Below are 14518 nucleotides of genomic sequence, written 5' to 3' on the forward strand. Positions count from 1 at the left end.
ATGGGCATTTTTCCCACTAAGTTTTTTTTGAATGGTTATAATCACAATATGTAGTGTGTATGTATGTTCATAAATACATATTCCATAAACCTTTCCAGCTAATAGTTGAGATTTAGTCTCGCAGCACACGACTCAGTAATATATTACTGAATCCGGATTTTGTCTATGGCCATATATCGTCATTATTCTGTCTAAAAAACTTCAATCAGTGACCTTTGTCATCCATTCGTTTTGTGACCAATTATCAGAAAATGTGATATCCTTTTTTACACCGTAATTCGGAATTTTTTTCTTTCTTTTCTCAATTTCGTTCCTATCTTTTGGTCTGTCAGAGCTCTCATCGTCTTTTTCATACAAATAGCATTTTCAAATCGATTTGATGTTTAAATGTGCTTTCCTCCATTTAATTGTAGATTTACCTCATTCAAAGTCACGCATTCTCTTTTAATATGATTTGATTCATTCGCTAGGTGTTTGTGTATCAAAACCTACGGTTAGAAGCGTATTTTTTGTAGATTTGCCACTTGTCAATTTTTTATACATTAGCACAATTTGTTCATTTTCTTTTTTTTTTTCTGGTATGTTTTCCTTCTTTCATACTTTACCAGTTCTATTTTTAATGGAATTAGCTGAAACTTTATTATCTTTAGTTCAACAGATAGCTAACGAAAAATATAAAATTGTGATATGTTGTGTCTTCTATCGGTCATATTCACAACTATAGAGCGATATGTTTATGACGGTTTCATAAATAATCAACGATTCTTCAACCTAAAGACTATTATTTTGAACTATTAATTGAATGATTCATACTATTCAAAACTATTTACGGGTTTTGTCACTTATTTCAGAACTTACTTACCATAACAATCAATCAAATACGTAATGATAAAGACTGACAAGTTTATTTGCCGTAACCTTGATTATATTGTGAAGACCATAAATATTTTTCACATGTACAATTAGAAAAATAAAATTTGCGTAACAGTTCGTCATTATTTCTAGAAACATACTGTTCAATGGAACCTAACAATAACTTAATAGATTCTTCAATTTTGTTTCATTATCATGTAATAAAAATTATATCTAATAATAGGGTACTCGAATTTTTAAAAAATATTCATTTTTCTGTTTATTTTATAAGTTCTTCATATGCATAATGTCAGAAAGTAAAATATTTGATTAAAATTAAAAAAATAATACCTGAATATATAATATCAAATTTTCAATTACATAAGAAAACTATTCTCTTTGGTTTTCGGTTGTTACATCAAAGGTTTGATAAAAATATTGAGCAGTTGTCTACTTGATGATCACGAGGTTATCATTGCCAGCAACGTAGCGTGTGCTGTTATAAAACAGTTTCTATTTATTAGTTACGTATAAATGAAACATTTTTCTCTATATAATAATAAAGTGAATAAACCTTTTATAGGTTGAGTTTTTACATTATTACATATTCACGTTAAAAATCAAAATCATAATAATCTCAATTACTATAAAATATTAAGATAAGTTGAATTTGAATCTTACATTGGAGTGGCCAACAAAAATAATTACATCTCGAAGGATTGTCAAAACGGCCGTTTTAATTATTGTTATAACATATTCGAATTTGTTAGCATCATAAAAAAACTTCATCAGGCACAAAAAACGATTTATATACCATTTTTCAGATCAATCAAAGTTTAATAAAAACGCTTATTTTAGAATAACGAAGAGAATAACCGTCATATTTAATTTGAATCATAAGTTTAGTGTTTATTTTATATGTATGATTTCACGTAATATGGAGGCTTTACTGAAATGTTTTAACTACCTACAAAATTTTTGAAGTCTAAATTTCTCTATATAAAAAAAATATATCATAAAACTATCCGAAACTATTTTTCTCTCAAACCATGCAAGTATCCTATTATTCCTTTGAATTTCAAATTTAAAGCATTTTGTCTGAGTCGAGGATACATTATAAAAATGATCGTATAGACCAGAGTTATATACTTCCTGCACTAGTAACAAAAGATTTATAACTGACACTCTAAGATTGTTTACATTTGGTTTTGTTAAATAAACAGTATGTCCTATATATATAGACTTTTCCCTATAGAGTTGCTTCCAAAATTTCAGCATAAAATTTTGTTCCTTATTATCTTTTATGTTACATAAACTTTCAATGAAGTAATTGGTATATTCTCTAATATCATCTTATTGATACTTATTACATCTACCAGACTAGAATGTTTATTGTAAAAAATTTATACACATTGAAACGAATATAAACAATGTGTAAGTTTCCATCATTATATATGCCGCTATAAAACGATAAATCATATTTCATAGTGTAATAAAGATAACATGATTACTGAAATTTTTTAATGAATACCAAGTATCAAAAACACAGTATTAATTAATTCAACTCGAAGCGGTTTGTTGGAAAATATTATTGAGTTAATTGGCCATTAAATTGAAGTTTCGGACATACGAAAATGTTTTTATTACATAAAGTGGAACACAAAGTGTACCTTTTTAACATCGGGATGTGGAAGTTCTTAATGTAGCGTGATAAACATTAGTAATATCGTTTAAAACGAATTACTCTAAATGGTATTTGATACGAGTTTAACCAAAGAGTGACTTTTTACTTGGAAAAACAATTAGAGAAACCAAGAAAAACTTACGTAAATATTATCGTAAAAATGCTCCGTCCCACTGATTAAATCATTTATGAAAGTGACTATAAATACTAAACGTTCAGAACCGTCATTTGCTGTAATTACTTCATATATTGTTAAAAAAATCCGTAATTTAGTACCGTAAGATAGTTCGGAATTGATATTCTAACTACAAGAGTATTCTGCTTGTGAGAAATATATCTGCAAGGTCGGTGCTACGATTGCTTGATGCGGATTAAAAGTTCACGAGGGTGACATTCTATTAGACATTCACTAGAGAAACATTAAAACGAATGATTGAATATGTCAATATGTAATTCAAGTAAATTTTTTCGTTGATATTTCTTGATAGTTACATGTTCATAAGAAAGCAAAAGCGGAGTTTTTAGCTAATCATAATAATGATCATAATATTTTGTTATTACAAAAAAAAGTGAAATAATAACTATTATGCTGATTTGCTGGTACATTTTAATGCAGAATTTAAGAAATGGCACCAGCATTTGCTGAAGAAGAGATGCGTCTCTGATTCGTCCGCTTTTGTTGCAGAAAAATTATTCTAATTGCATTAGATTTTTTCGGTTATCCATCATTTTCACCTGATTTGGTTTCCTTCATTTATTTTTTGTTCTATAGTTTGCAAAAAACTTACGGGACTAAGTTTGTAGAGCTCGAAGGATTTATCGTTAACATTACTTAAAGAGAAAAATTAAATTTTTGACGAATAGTTGGTACCGGAGTTTGTCATTGTTAGGGGTGTTGGGGTTCCCTGCTGTTTTCTCGCCAGGTGTAGAGTTAGTATATAGAAATATCGCAGCTTGCTTTTCAACGTTCGGATATTTTCGACTATGAACTTCATTTGCAGCTTCTTCGAAACAAAGAAGCAGGACGTCGATGTCAAAACCACTAAAGGTATGGATGAAGAAAATAAGCTCTTTGAAACTTTGAAAGGCGTATTCTCGGAAACTTTTGGGTCTACAGAGACAGTCTTAGTATCATATTGTAGCAAATTTAGTCTATTTTGAAAAGTCGGAGGAAACTTTATTCAAAAAATAATCCTTTACGGTTGTAATAACAAAAATATGAAAAATTTTTTTTGTGGTTTTATCGATTTTTGCTTTCGGCGCTAAAAGTCACTTTCAGTGAACAGTGGAGAGAGTTACTGGATTGATTAAACAGATTTGGGTAACAATCGGAATGTTTTTCTATAACTATTGATTAAACTTAAATAAAAAACTTCATGTTTCCACTCATTCCTATCAATGGAATTTTATTTCTCCCCTTTATCGATTTAACGTTCCATTAGCTGAAGAATTTTTTTCAGTAGGGTAACATTTGGTTTTGATTAACTTAATTTCCAATATAATTTTCCATAAAATCTAAAATATTCGCATATTTTTAAATATCATCACTTTTGTTAGCAAATTAGAATATTAATCGACCAAACGAGCGACCCATTTTTTCACTGTCGCTTAACAATTTTTCGCGATTTGCTCTTGGCATACTTCCACCTTAGAAAATATGACCGTCACCACCTGATATTCTAATATCAAACTGGATGAATGATTGATGCCGTAGAAACTGGAGGAGTTGCTTTTAATGTATATTGATTATACTGGTATAATTCAGAAGAATCTTTCACGTCAGAAATTCAGCGGAAATCGATAACAGAGATAAGAAAGATGTGGAAATATATCTGAAAAAAAAATCAATTTCATATTAGAATACAAACTAATAAATCAAAAGAAAAACTTCTTTGTAAAATGGAATTGTATATAGAAATGCTAAAAAGTACACCAAAGTCAAGGCAAAAATTATTTCTAACAATCCACCAAAGAGTTGGCACCAAAATAAATATATTACAGGTTGTTGTAAATATAATTGACGATCAAGATTGAAGATGGCGCTATTCGTGGTTAAGTAAAAGAATGTGTTTATGATGTACACGTACCACGAGGGCGTTCACGACAATTCTAATGGCGTTCTTCTCCTTCGGAAGTTCTTAATGTTAACGTCACTTGCAGTACCCCAGAGTTGAATCTAATAGTTCATATGGCTTATTTTTGCTTTCCTTTCCTTCAAACGAGGCCGTACGACATGCGAAGACCAGCATCGCAGAGGTGAAAAATCCACAAAGCGGTTCTGGATGATCTCAGACTGAAAGTGCGTCAGCTAACATACATTGTAGGTATTTCAAAAGGTGCGATACATCTCATATTAACTGCATATTTGGACACGAGAAAACTGTGCGCAAGATGGGTCCCGCGTTTGCTCACAGTGAAAAAAAAACAGCGTTTTCAAGATGTGTTTTTCGAGTGTTTGGAAATGCTTCGCATAAAAAAGCGGAATTTTTCTCAAAATAGAATATCAGAAACAAATTTTTTGTTTATAATAAGAAATCACTTTTTTTCTATTATTATGCTGGTTTGTGGTTGAACATTTAATCAAGGATAAAAAACTTCATGTGGTAGACGATCTATCAATTATTATATTCCTTATTTTCAAGTAGTAGTTGAAAATATTATCTTAAAGATAACATACAAATCGACAATATTAATTTGAAAAACTTTATTTGGACATCAGTTGTGAAAATGAACCATCATTAAGTTAAAACAAAAATAGTTGATGTGAATTTTTGATTGATTGTTGGTTTTTTGTCTGTATAACTATGATCGAGCACTAACACTAATTTCAAATTCCTCTTGAAACTTAACCTCCAGCAAACTACTCTCGATTCATGAGTTTATTTAGTGGAATATCGACGTTAATGCGAATAGTATAATTATTTAAATAGAAGAACACGATTTACCATCAAACAAATTAATTACCACGGAGGGAGATAATTGAGGAAAAAGAAACAGTAAAGATGGGATCAAAGGAAATTGGAGATAGGTGAAAGTCAGAAATACCCCAAAGTTAACTGACCTTCATATTTGCTTCAAAATTTGATAATAAAAACTCACTTTTACGACGTGATCATAAAAACATGAAAAATTTATTAAAATGAGAAAGATTTGAGATCTAATTTTTCAATTAAATTTTCTAATTTTGTTCTCATCACTTAATTCATTCTGCAGATATTTGAAATTAGAGCCGCTGAAAGATGTTTTTATTAATTATAACACAGAAATGGATCTAATCTTATTATTTTTGAACTTTTATGCCAGGAGGTATTTGAGGAAATATGCTGTATAGCAAGCTTCTTAAATACATGTTCAGAAATTTCTTTTTCATTACTTTTTTTATCAAAGAAAACACGGCTTGGAAATTCGCTTTTTATTATTTCTCGAACCAATAAATATTTAAAGATCTAATGAATTTAACGATCAGGTTTTATCCCCATTTGTGTACATTTTACAAAAATTCCTCATCAATAGAATAATAAGAGCGAAGTTGAACACAAAAACGTATCAAAACGTGATGCAACGAAAAATATCTGTGCTTTACATACTCAGAGTACTTCGAATTATCAGTTTACTACCAATATTTTTAAAAAATCATAATTTCACAATAGGAGGAGGAACCGTTCTCAAAATTAATTTAAAAACTTTCTAGTATTAGATTACCATAATATTATTGACCCAGGCCAACTTTCTTGTTGAGTACTAGATTTTGTCGTGGTACATTGATGATTGATGATTTTATTGAGGATATGAAACAAATGAGGAAACAAACAAAACTGAATTATTAAAGATCAAACTTTATAATATCAATTAATTCTTCCTCATATAAATGATATCATATTTTTTAGTTTCTAAAAATGTTTATATATGGATTTTTGTATAGGAATTATGGACTCTTAAAATTAATCGACTAAACACTGTGTTTTTCTTCAATCTACTTCTTTTCTTCGGTACGAAGCATTAGAACTAACTGTACATGACATTGTTTTTGATGGTTAAATTATCTCTTTCGTAATTTTCGTTTTATTGTGATTTATCTCTAATCTATATTTTTCGCAAGGCGTCTTTTTCATATTTCCTCGGAAATTGGGTCAAAGATTCAATTAGATTCAAAATTTGAATCATTATGATTTTTACTAGTATTTATAATTGTTAGTGTAGGTGTTAACATCAGTTATATAATTATCCCAGTTCTTCCGATGTTCTGGATTTTGTTAACATCGTTTATCAGGATGGTCTCGGCCTAATATCACTGCTTGGTAACTAAGCATAACTAAGTTTCAATTCCATATGAAACGTATTTCTATTTACCAAAATAATATCTTAAATATGATCATCAGAACAACAAAAAATTGTGAACCAATTGGATTAGCAAATAACACATTTAAATATGGAAAATCATTACAATATGCAAAAAATATAATCTTCAGAGCTATAAAATAAATACAACTGAATAATAAACATGAAAATACCAAAAAATGATTCCGATATTTGGAAAATATCATCATCATTACAATAAGAAACACAGGGCTTGTTAATGGACCTCGAATGGGCAAAAATATATATACTTCAATACAAAAATATGAAAAAACATTCTATATCTGATTTTTATTCATAATAAACAAAATATATAGACAATAGAATAGTTTTTTATGTGCGTATTTTTTCGGTGAATGCGGCAATAACATGAGTCAAAAAAGGCCTTTATATACAAATTTTATACAATATACAAATTTAATGGTAATTTTCTCCACGCACTAGTGCGTAAAATATGTTTCTTGAAGCATTAATGTAAGTAGAAAAATAAATATCGGAATACGACTTGAACCTGGGACCTCCCGCATGTGAATCTTGTACTCTAGCTGCTGAACTACCTCAATAATAATTTTCTTCACGCAGTACTGCTTAAAATATGTTTCTTCACGCACTAATGTCTTAAGTGAAAGTGAATCAGCACTCGAAAGTTTGTCTGAAGTACGAACTTTACGCAGGGTAGTTAAAAAATAGGTTATTACTTTTTTTCAGAATAAATATAATAGATATTCATATTTTCTATGAGAAAAACAATACAAATCAATTCAAGTTTATTTGGAATGTTAACAACTCTCTAAACTTACTTTAATTATGATATGGATTATAAAACTCAGATTTATACATTTCAATGCAACAGCTATTCAATTCACAGAATCAACTAATATCTAAAAAATATCATTGCCATCTTTCTGAAATAGGAAATGTATATCAGCGTAATGGTATTTTTATGGAGCCTTAACATTTTAATGGCTTCAACAGGATTCTAGTATACAATTTCATTCAATCAAATTTACATAATAGAGCCAGGCGGCGCATAAAATCCAACTAATCACCAATCCTATAACAACTGAATATTTATAATCTTTGTTCGTATTATTTTAGAGCTGATTCAAATTTTCAAGTCTCTTTTTCAGACTAAACCAATCATTTTCTTATGTTTCATGTTAATAAAATTTTTTATTCGGCTCAGCGTGGAATTTATGTACTTATTAAATTAATTTGATCTCTTCGATATAATTTATTCCAGCTCATACGAAAAATATTAGTTTATGATGATGATTTTATCCCATTGAATACCTAATGATTAGAAATTACGGTGGACATTAAGGTAATTATTTATCATTGATTATTTTCAATTTAAAAATGCAGAAATGCAGATTACTCAATTATATTTGATTTTAAATAGGTTTTAAGAAAATGACGTCTGTTAATTGCATTCAAATACTAACTTTAGATTTTCGAAGCAACCTTTTGAAAAATATTACCTTACAATAATGTAATATGAAAAGCACATATTCGAAAGTATCAAAATATATTTTATGTATTGTTTGTTTACCAAAAATAGGTACAGAGATTTGCATAAATCCGGTAACGCTCATAATTCTGGTAATGCTGATGAGAAAGATTAAAACGAAGCATGTTCGTTCATCAGACAGTTGTGCCTGTGTCATAATAACAGTGTCGAGTAGACGCATGTTCAGAATGAATAACCAATACAAGTTCACGCTTCAAGAAAGAGTTTTTTTTTTGTTACGTTATATCTGCGTACGAACGTGACAATTCCCAAACTCGCCAATACCAAATTGTCAACAGTGTAGAAGACGGATCAGAAATTCTCAAAAACGGGCTCTGTTGCCGACGCGATGCCATATGAAAAACTAACAATTAACGAAAATATGGAAACAGTGGCGCTGGAGTTAGTTATTCAGATGAACCAATCTGTAATGCGGCTATCGAAAGAACCACAATTATCTGATGATTCTTCACGACGAAAGCTGAAACGCATTCACTTTCAAGTGTACCGTCCTCGTCTTCTCCACACACTCCACAAGGACGATTCCGATCGCAGATTGAAATTTTGCGAGTGGTACCTCGGATACAGTCCAAAGGATCCGCAGTTCCAGCATTCTATTTTGTGGGAAGAAGAAGCAACCTTCAAGCTGAACGGAACGGTCAATCGGAATAATTGCGTGTACTAGAACGAGCAGAATCGCCTTCATTGAAGTACCTCAATGTTCATTTTGGAATATAAATAGGTAGACGAGAATTCGTTGAGTGGCCTGCAGGGTCATCTGACCTGACACCCTGTGTAACCGTTGAGAAACGTTGCCGTAAATGCTTTGATCAAGATGGTATCAAATTGAACACTAATAGTAACCTTCTCTTGGATTCCTTTTCTATTAATTTTATAATATGAAACTTGGAAGTAGCATTAATTAATTGCTCCAGGATGAAAACTACGTGAAATGTGAAAAAAAAATCGATTCTCAACACCGAGAAAATAGAGTCAATACTTGTTTGATGAAATTGATAAAAAATAGGGTGGGAAATATTACAAAATGTTGAGTAAGTGAGAAAACTGTTTCGTACTATATAACTTCAAATAAATTCAAAATTGGTAAATTCATGGTATTGGAATTCCGTTTATCTGTTTCTTTTGTGATAGAAACTAATGTGATTGGTCGCCTACTAGATTTTCTCAAAGAATAAACTCAGGGAATCATGAAAATCGTTTATCTGGAGCAGAATTGAGGAGAAAATGTGCCGGGAATAATACCGGCTGTGGGAAAATTATGACGATGTGCCAAGCTGTAATAGAATTAGAGCTAAATTACACATATACTTGATACTACCTAATAGAGTATCATATATGTAATAGGGTCTAATTAGCTCAAATTACAGGTATAGGGATTCAGTTATACATTATCTATAAACGCATTTCACGAGAGAATCTGGATTTACTAGTAACATGTTCTCAAAATTCGTCATAAACGGATAATTGTGATTAGAAATGTCTTCACTGTTAGCTCAAAAAAAAAGGAGTATTTCGTAATACATACATACTTTTTGTTATTATATTAACTCAGTCCATTATGAAATTAAATGTTCGTTACTATTTTTACTTGGTTATTTCGACTATGACGCGCTTTCTTCGTTACATTACTTCCCTGAAACGACCAGACTTTTAAAATAGTAACAATTATATTCACAGCGTGCGAGTAAAAATATTTCCTTCCTAGGAATTAATGTGATTGTTCAAAAGGTGAAGGTCACATTTATAAACTCTGTTGGAGTTTGTATATTAATTTTAGCGGTGTTGGGAATTTTCCATAGAAAATGTTTATACAAGTGACAGTTATGCAAATCACTACTACCTGAAAAATTGTTAGCTCACGTACAATTAATCTTTCAAAAAAGCGATAACAACAGCACTTTTTGAAACGCGGATTATTTTAATCTCAAATGTTATAAAAGGTTAGTTTCAACTATGGCAACAACTGGAAGAACGAAACAAGATTCAACAACTCTTGTAGTAACTGCAATGATGTTTTTTTTTTAAATTGAAATATTCTATATTATATCAGTGTTTAGATATTTATAATCTATAATGTAACTCCATTAAAGGCAATACTTTTTGTCACTATTTATTGCACTTTATATATTGCATAATCAATTAATTTTATTACATAATACATAATACTCAATAACAATCATTTAACGAATTACTTGTGTAAATGTCCAGTGCCAAATATTCACGATATAGTCCTTTCATTAGAATTCAATTGATTAAATTTTTCCTATGGACCAGATTTATCGTTTGCAAAATACCATCACGTAGTTTCTATATCTAATAGTCAATAATTTTTAAGGTATCCACAAAAAAATCGAGTTTCCATCTCCTTTGTGTAATAAAGGTAAGCATTATCTTTTTAATATAATCAGAAAGTATGTTGAGATGGAAAAAAAATGACTTACACTATTGTTACTATATCATTTCTGCACCGTTTTTTTTCCTGAAATGCATATAAAATGATTTTGTTTGAATTACATTATATTGCATAACTTTTTAATTAGGGTAATCAACAAATTGTAGCGAATATATCTGAGTAATTGTAGAATTCGCGAAGTCATATAAGTCATATCATATACGGGTATAATATAAACGTTCACAATTATTGTTAAAAGCTCCGATTTATACTACATTCACATCTAATACGATCCAAATTTAATTAATATGTTGTTTGACTCATTTAGATTTGGAAAACACATAATATAAAACTTATTTTCCAATTTTAACCATTTAAAAATTGAGCTAAATAGAACATTTAATAACTGGGAGACAAAATTTTGAACGTCCTTCACAAGTTTCAAGGATAATACTTTTTGGTAACCGATACTAGATAAATGTTATTCACGAATTGTTTTCGTTTTGAATATTTTTATAGTCTCAAAGGAACTATTCGAACAACATAAATTCTCTACAAAATTTTATTTTTAACGACGAACCCATGTTCACTACAAATGGGGTAGTATTTTAACAAAAACTCGCTATTGGGCAATCGATAACCTCCACTGGGTAATAAACTGTTAAAGTCAGTATCCTAAAAAATCGGCATTTGGTGTTGGATACTAAACGAAAGATATATCGTATCATAGGATGCTTCAAAAATTTAAGTGAAATTTTGTTTAATTTGTTTAATTAATTATCTTCAAGTCGCTTGTATGGAAGATTTTTTTAATACGTATTCCAAGCTTACGAATAACTATGTATTCATTACATCGAGAATTGTAGTATTGTTTTCTATAAAATATTAAATTTATATGATTAAAGAAACAACCTTAAATTACTTGTTTAGAATGTTTACCATACTCTATATATCCACTCTCAATAACGACAACAATCAAGTAATAAAAAGTACCTTTCATGTTCTCAAATTCACTAATTACTGCGCAGCTGTGTTCGTTTTTTCTCCCCCCACTTTATGTCTCATTAAGTTTGTTCTAGCAGTATGCTCTGACCATATTTCGAACTTGAGTGCATTACGCATTACTTTATATTACTATGACTAACAAATATTCAACAGTTGCTGCTGGAATACGACCTTCAGCAAAGGTATGAAAAAAAGAAAATCACTATTTTTATTTTACAATATTTTACAATATAAAGCACGATATACCATATAAAGTAGGTGTTGACTTGCGCGGATCCTCTCAAGTTTTCGTAATGACATTGTGCTTAAATTTAACACAAAAGTGTACTAATTCTAATATATTTCCGAGCTTTCGAATACTTATGTAATCATCTTTATTACTATTATACATTTATACATATTTTTATTTTGTACTTGACCATAATTTCATGGAATTTCATGGGAAATCTCCAAACCTCTATCGAAGTGGATGACGGATTTCTTACAACTGCTTAACTTGCAGATAAATGAATTTTGGATACGGTGAGGAAAACTAAGGATTAAGAATAAGTGGATGAAGAAGATGAGATGGAGCCTTCGCCGCACATGAAGAAACTCTGGAAGCAATTGTATTATTATTATATCGAAGTACTTCCTTTATCACCAAGATACATCAATGTTGTAATATATGAATAATCTATTGATATAGCAAAAGACGTCAGACAAAATGAAAGAATATACAAAATAGCTATGAAATAAGATTGTTTTTTATGTACACCAATTTGAAATAAACTTTTTCTAATTTTGAGTTTTCTTTTCTCCATTCAACGACAGTTTTCTATAAACATTTTTTTTACCGCAATTCTCGTTTAAGTAATTAATGTTTGATTGCCACCGTCCCACAACGATAACGTTGACAATAAACACATCATATATATTCTAAGCTTTCTAGCAACTGTGTATCTATCAGTATATCAATTAAACAGAAATTACAGTATAATACATTTTTCATGGAAGTTTTTAATTATTTTAAACTACCTTAAAATGTTTTGTGAACATACGAGTAAATAATCAATGTACTCCTTTACGATATGTAATAAAACATAATCTATGTTCACAAAATTGATTAATTGAATTATAATAAATTCAACTTGAGCTTTTCATATTTTGTTAATCATTTAGATATGAAAAATTTAATGTAAATTGATGAATTGTTTGACAATATACATTTCAATTTATGTTTTGTCCATTTTTAAACATATCCTACGATCTCAAGAAGTTTCACTAAAAAAATATACCCCAAAAGCTTGAAGAAAACAGCAACAAAATATATTCAAACATAGAAAACAATCACACCGTAGAAAGAAGGATGGTGATTAATTTTGTTTTTTTTTTATGGAGATATACAAATTTTCTAAACTAAAAAGTGTAATTAATTGGTATATTTTTTTGATGCAAAAAATTCAATAGTGATGGTTGTTAAACTTTATAAAATATTTCTTAACACGTCAATTATCGTTAATAAAGTGAAATCCTGTCCAGGAAAGCTTAATCTCTCCTTCAAACTTCATTTGACAGTTTTAAATCGTGAAGTGTGGGATGAACTGAAAGAATTGTGATCATTATTTTTCATTTGAAAATGAGGTTCTTAAAATTTTCCCAGAAATTGCAAATGAAGATAAATGTGATAAGTAGGTGTTTGGTGACGTTGGATCGATAATTGGGCCCTTAGCTTCTTTATTTTAATTTGCAAATATTATAAAATTGAAGTAGGATAATTTGGTTCAGAGAAAATGTGATTTTGTTATCAAAAAGTTATGAATGCAACTCTTATTCATCCTAATGTGTTCTTTGTAGAATTTCTTACTACGAGTATGGTCCCAGAAGTACCTGGCACAACAAAGAAAACACAAAAATTTTGGAAATAAAATATATCTATTTCTAAACGTAATCCTCTTTTAGCTCCATAGACTTTTCCCAGCGATATTCAATAAGTTCATAATTATTATTGTCAAGCTCCTCAAAATAGCCATTAACTACATAGATCATCTTCATTGGAGGAAAATCTTCGACCATTTAGCGATTTTTTCAAGTCTGTGAGCAGAAAATTGAAACCCCAATTTATTAATTTTGATCATTGCAATATTGGATATATGAGCTGGTGCATTGTCTTGATGAAACAACACTTTCTTTTCAGCCAAATGCGGCCGTTTTTACTTGATTTCTTCGCTCAAACGTTGCAATAAATTCGCATAATACTCGCCTTTGATAATTTTCACTTTACCAAGGTAGTCAATGAAAATTAAGGTGCAAAAATTCTATCGATGGAAACTTTTGAATATGTCTATTATGATTGCTAGCCTGCGCATTTTCAATCTACAATTATCCAGTACCGCTTCTGGAATTTCTTCAATATTTCCGGAGTCGTCAATCATTTGGTCGACCACACCGATGCTGGTCTTCGCAAGTCGTACGGCTCGTTTAAATTCAGCTACCCAATATTTTTCTATTGGTAACAAAGAAGGAGTCTCGCGTAGAGTATGATCTATTCCAGTTTTTTGGTTAGGCTAACGCCTTTCAAAAATAAGTATTGTATCACATAATGATAACAAATTTTTGATGGATGCCAAATCAATATTAAACAACGTAGCGTCTTCAAACATAAACATATGCTGTATAGACTGTGTACTTTCTAATACAGTCGTATTTTTCAAACCAT

At 29.9% G+C, this 14518-nt stretch overlaps 1 protein-coding gene across 4 annotated transcripts in view; it reads left to right on the top strand.

Moving 5' to 3' along the window:
* LOC130891242 (5-hydroxytryptamine receptor 1-like) overlaps positions 1–14518 on the top strand; it is a 309855-nt gene that overhangs the window by 120800 nt on the left and 174537 nt on the right. Inside the window, exon 3 of one of the 4 annotated variants that reach the window (XM_057795859.1) lies at positions 10759–10803. The exons of 2 other annotated variants lie outside the window; for them this stretch is intronic. The gene's annotated coding sequence lies outside the window, so the exon portion shown is untranslated. Of the gene's footprint in view, positions 1–10498; positions 10804–14518 lie in introns of those variants that run through there. One more of the 4 variants, XM_057795861.1, reaches the window with a different exon arrangement.

Source organism: Diorhabda carinulata, chromosome 3 (assembly GCF_026250575.1).
Source record: "Diorhabda carinulata isolate Delta chromosome 3, icDioCari1.1, whole genome shotgun sequence".
Lineage (NCBI taxonomy): Eukaryota > Metazoa > Arthropoda > Insecta > Coleoptera > Chrysomelidae > Diorhabda > Diorhabda carinulata.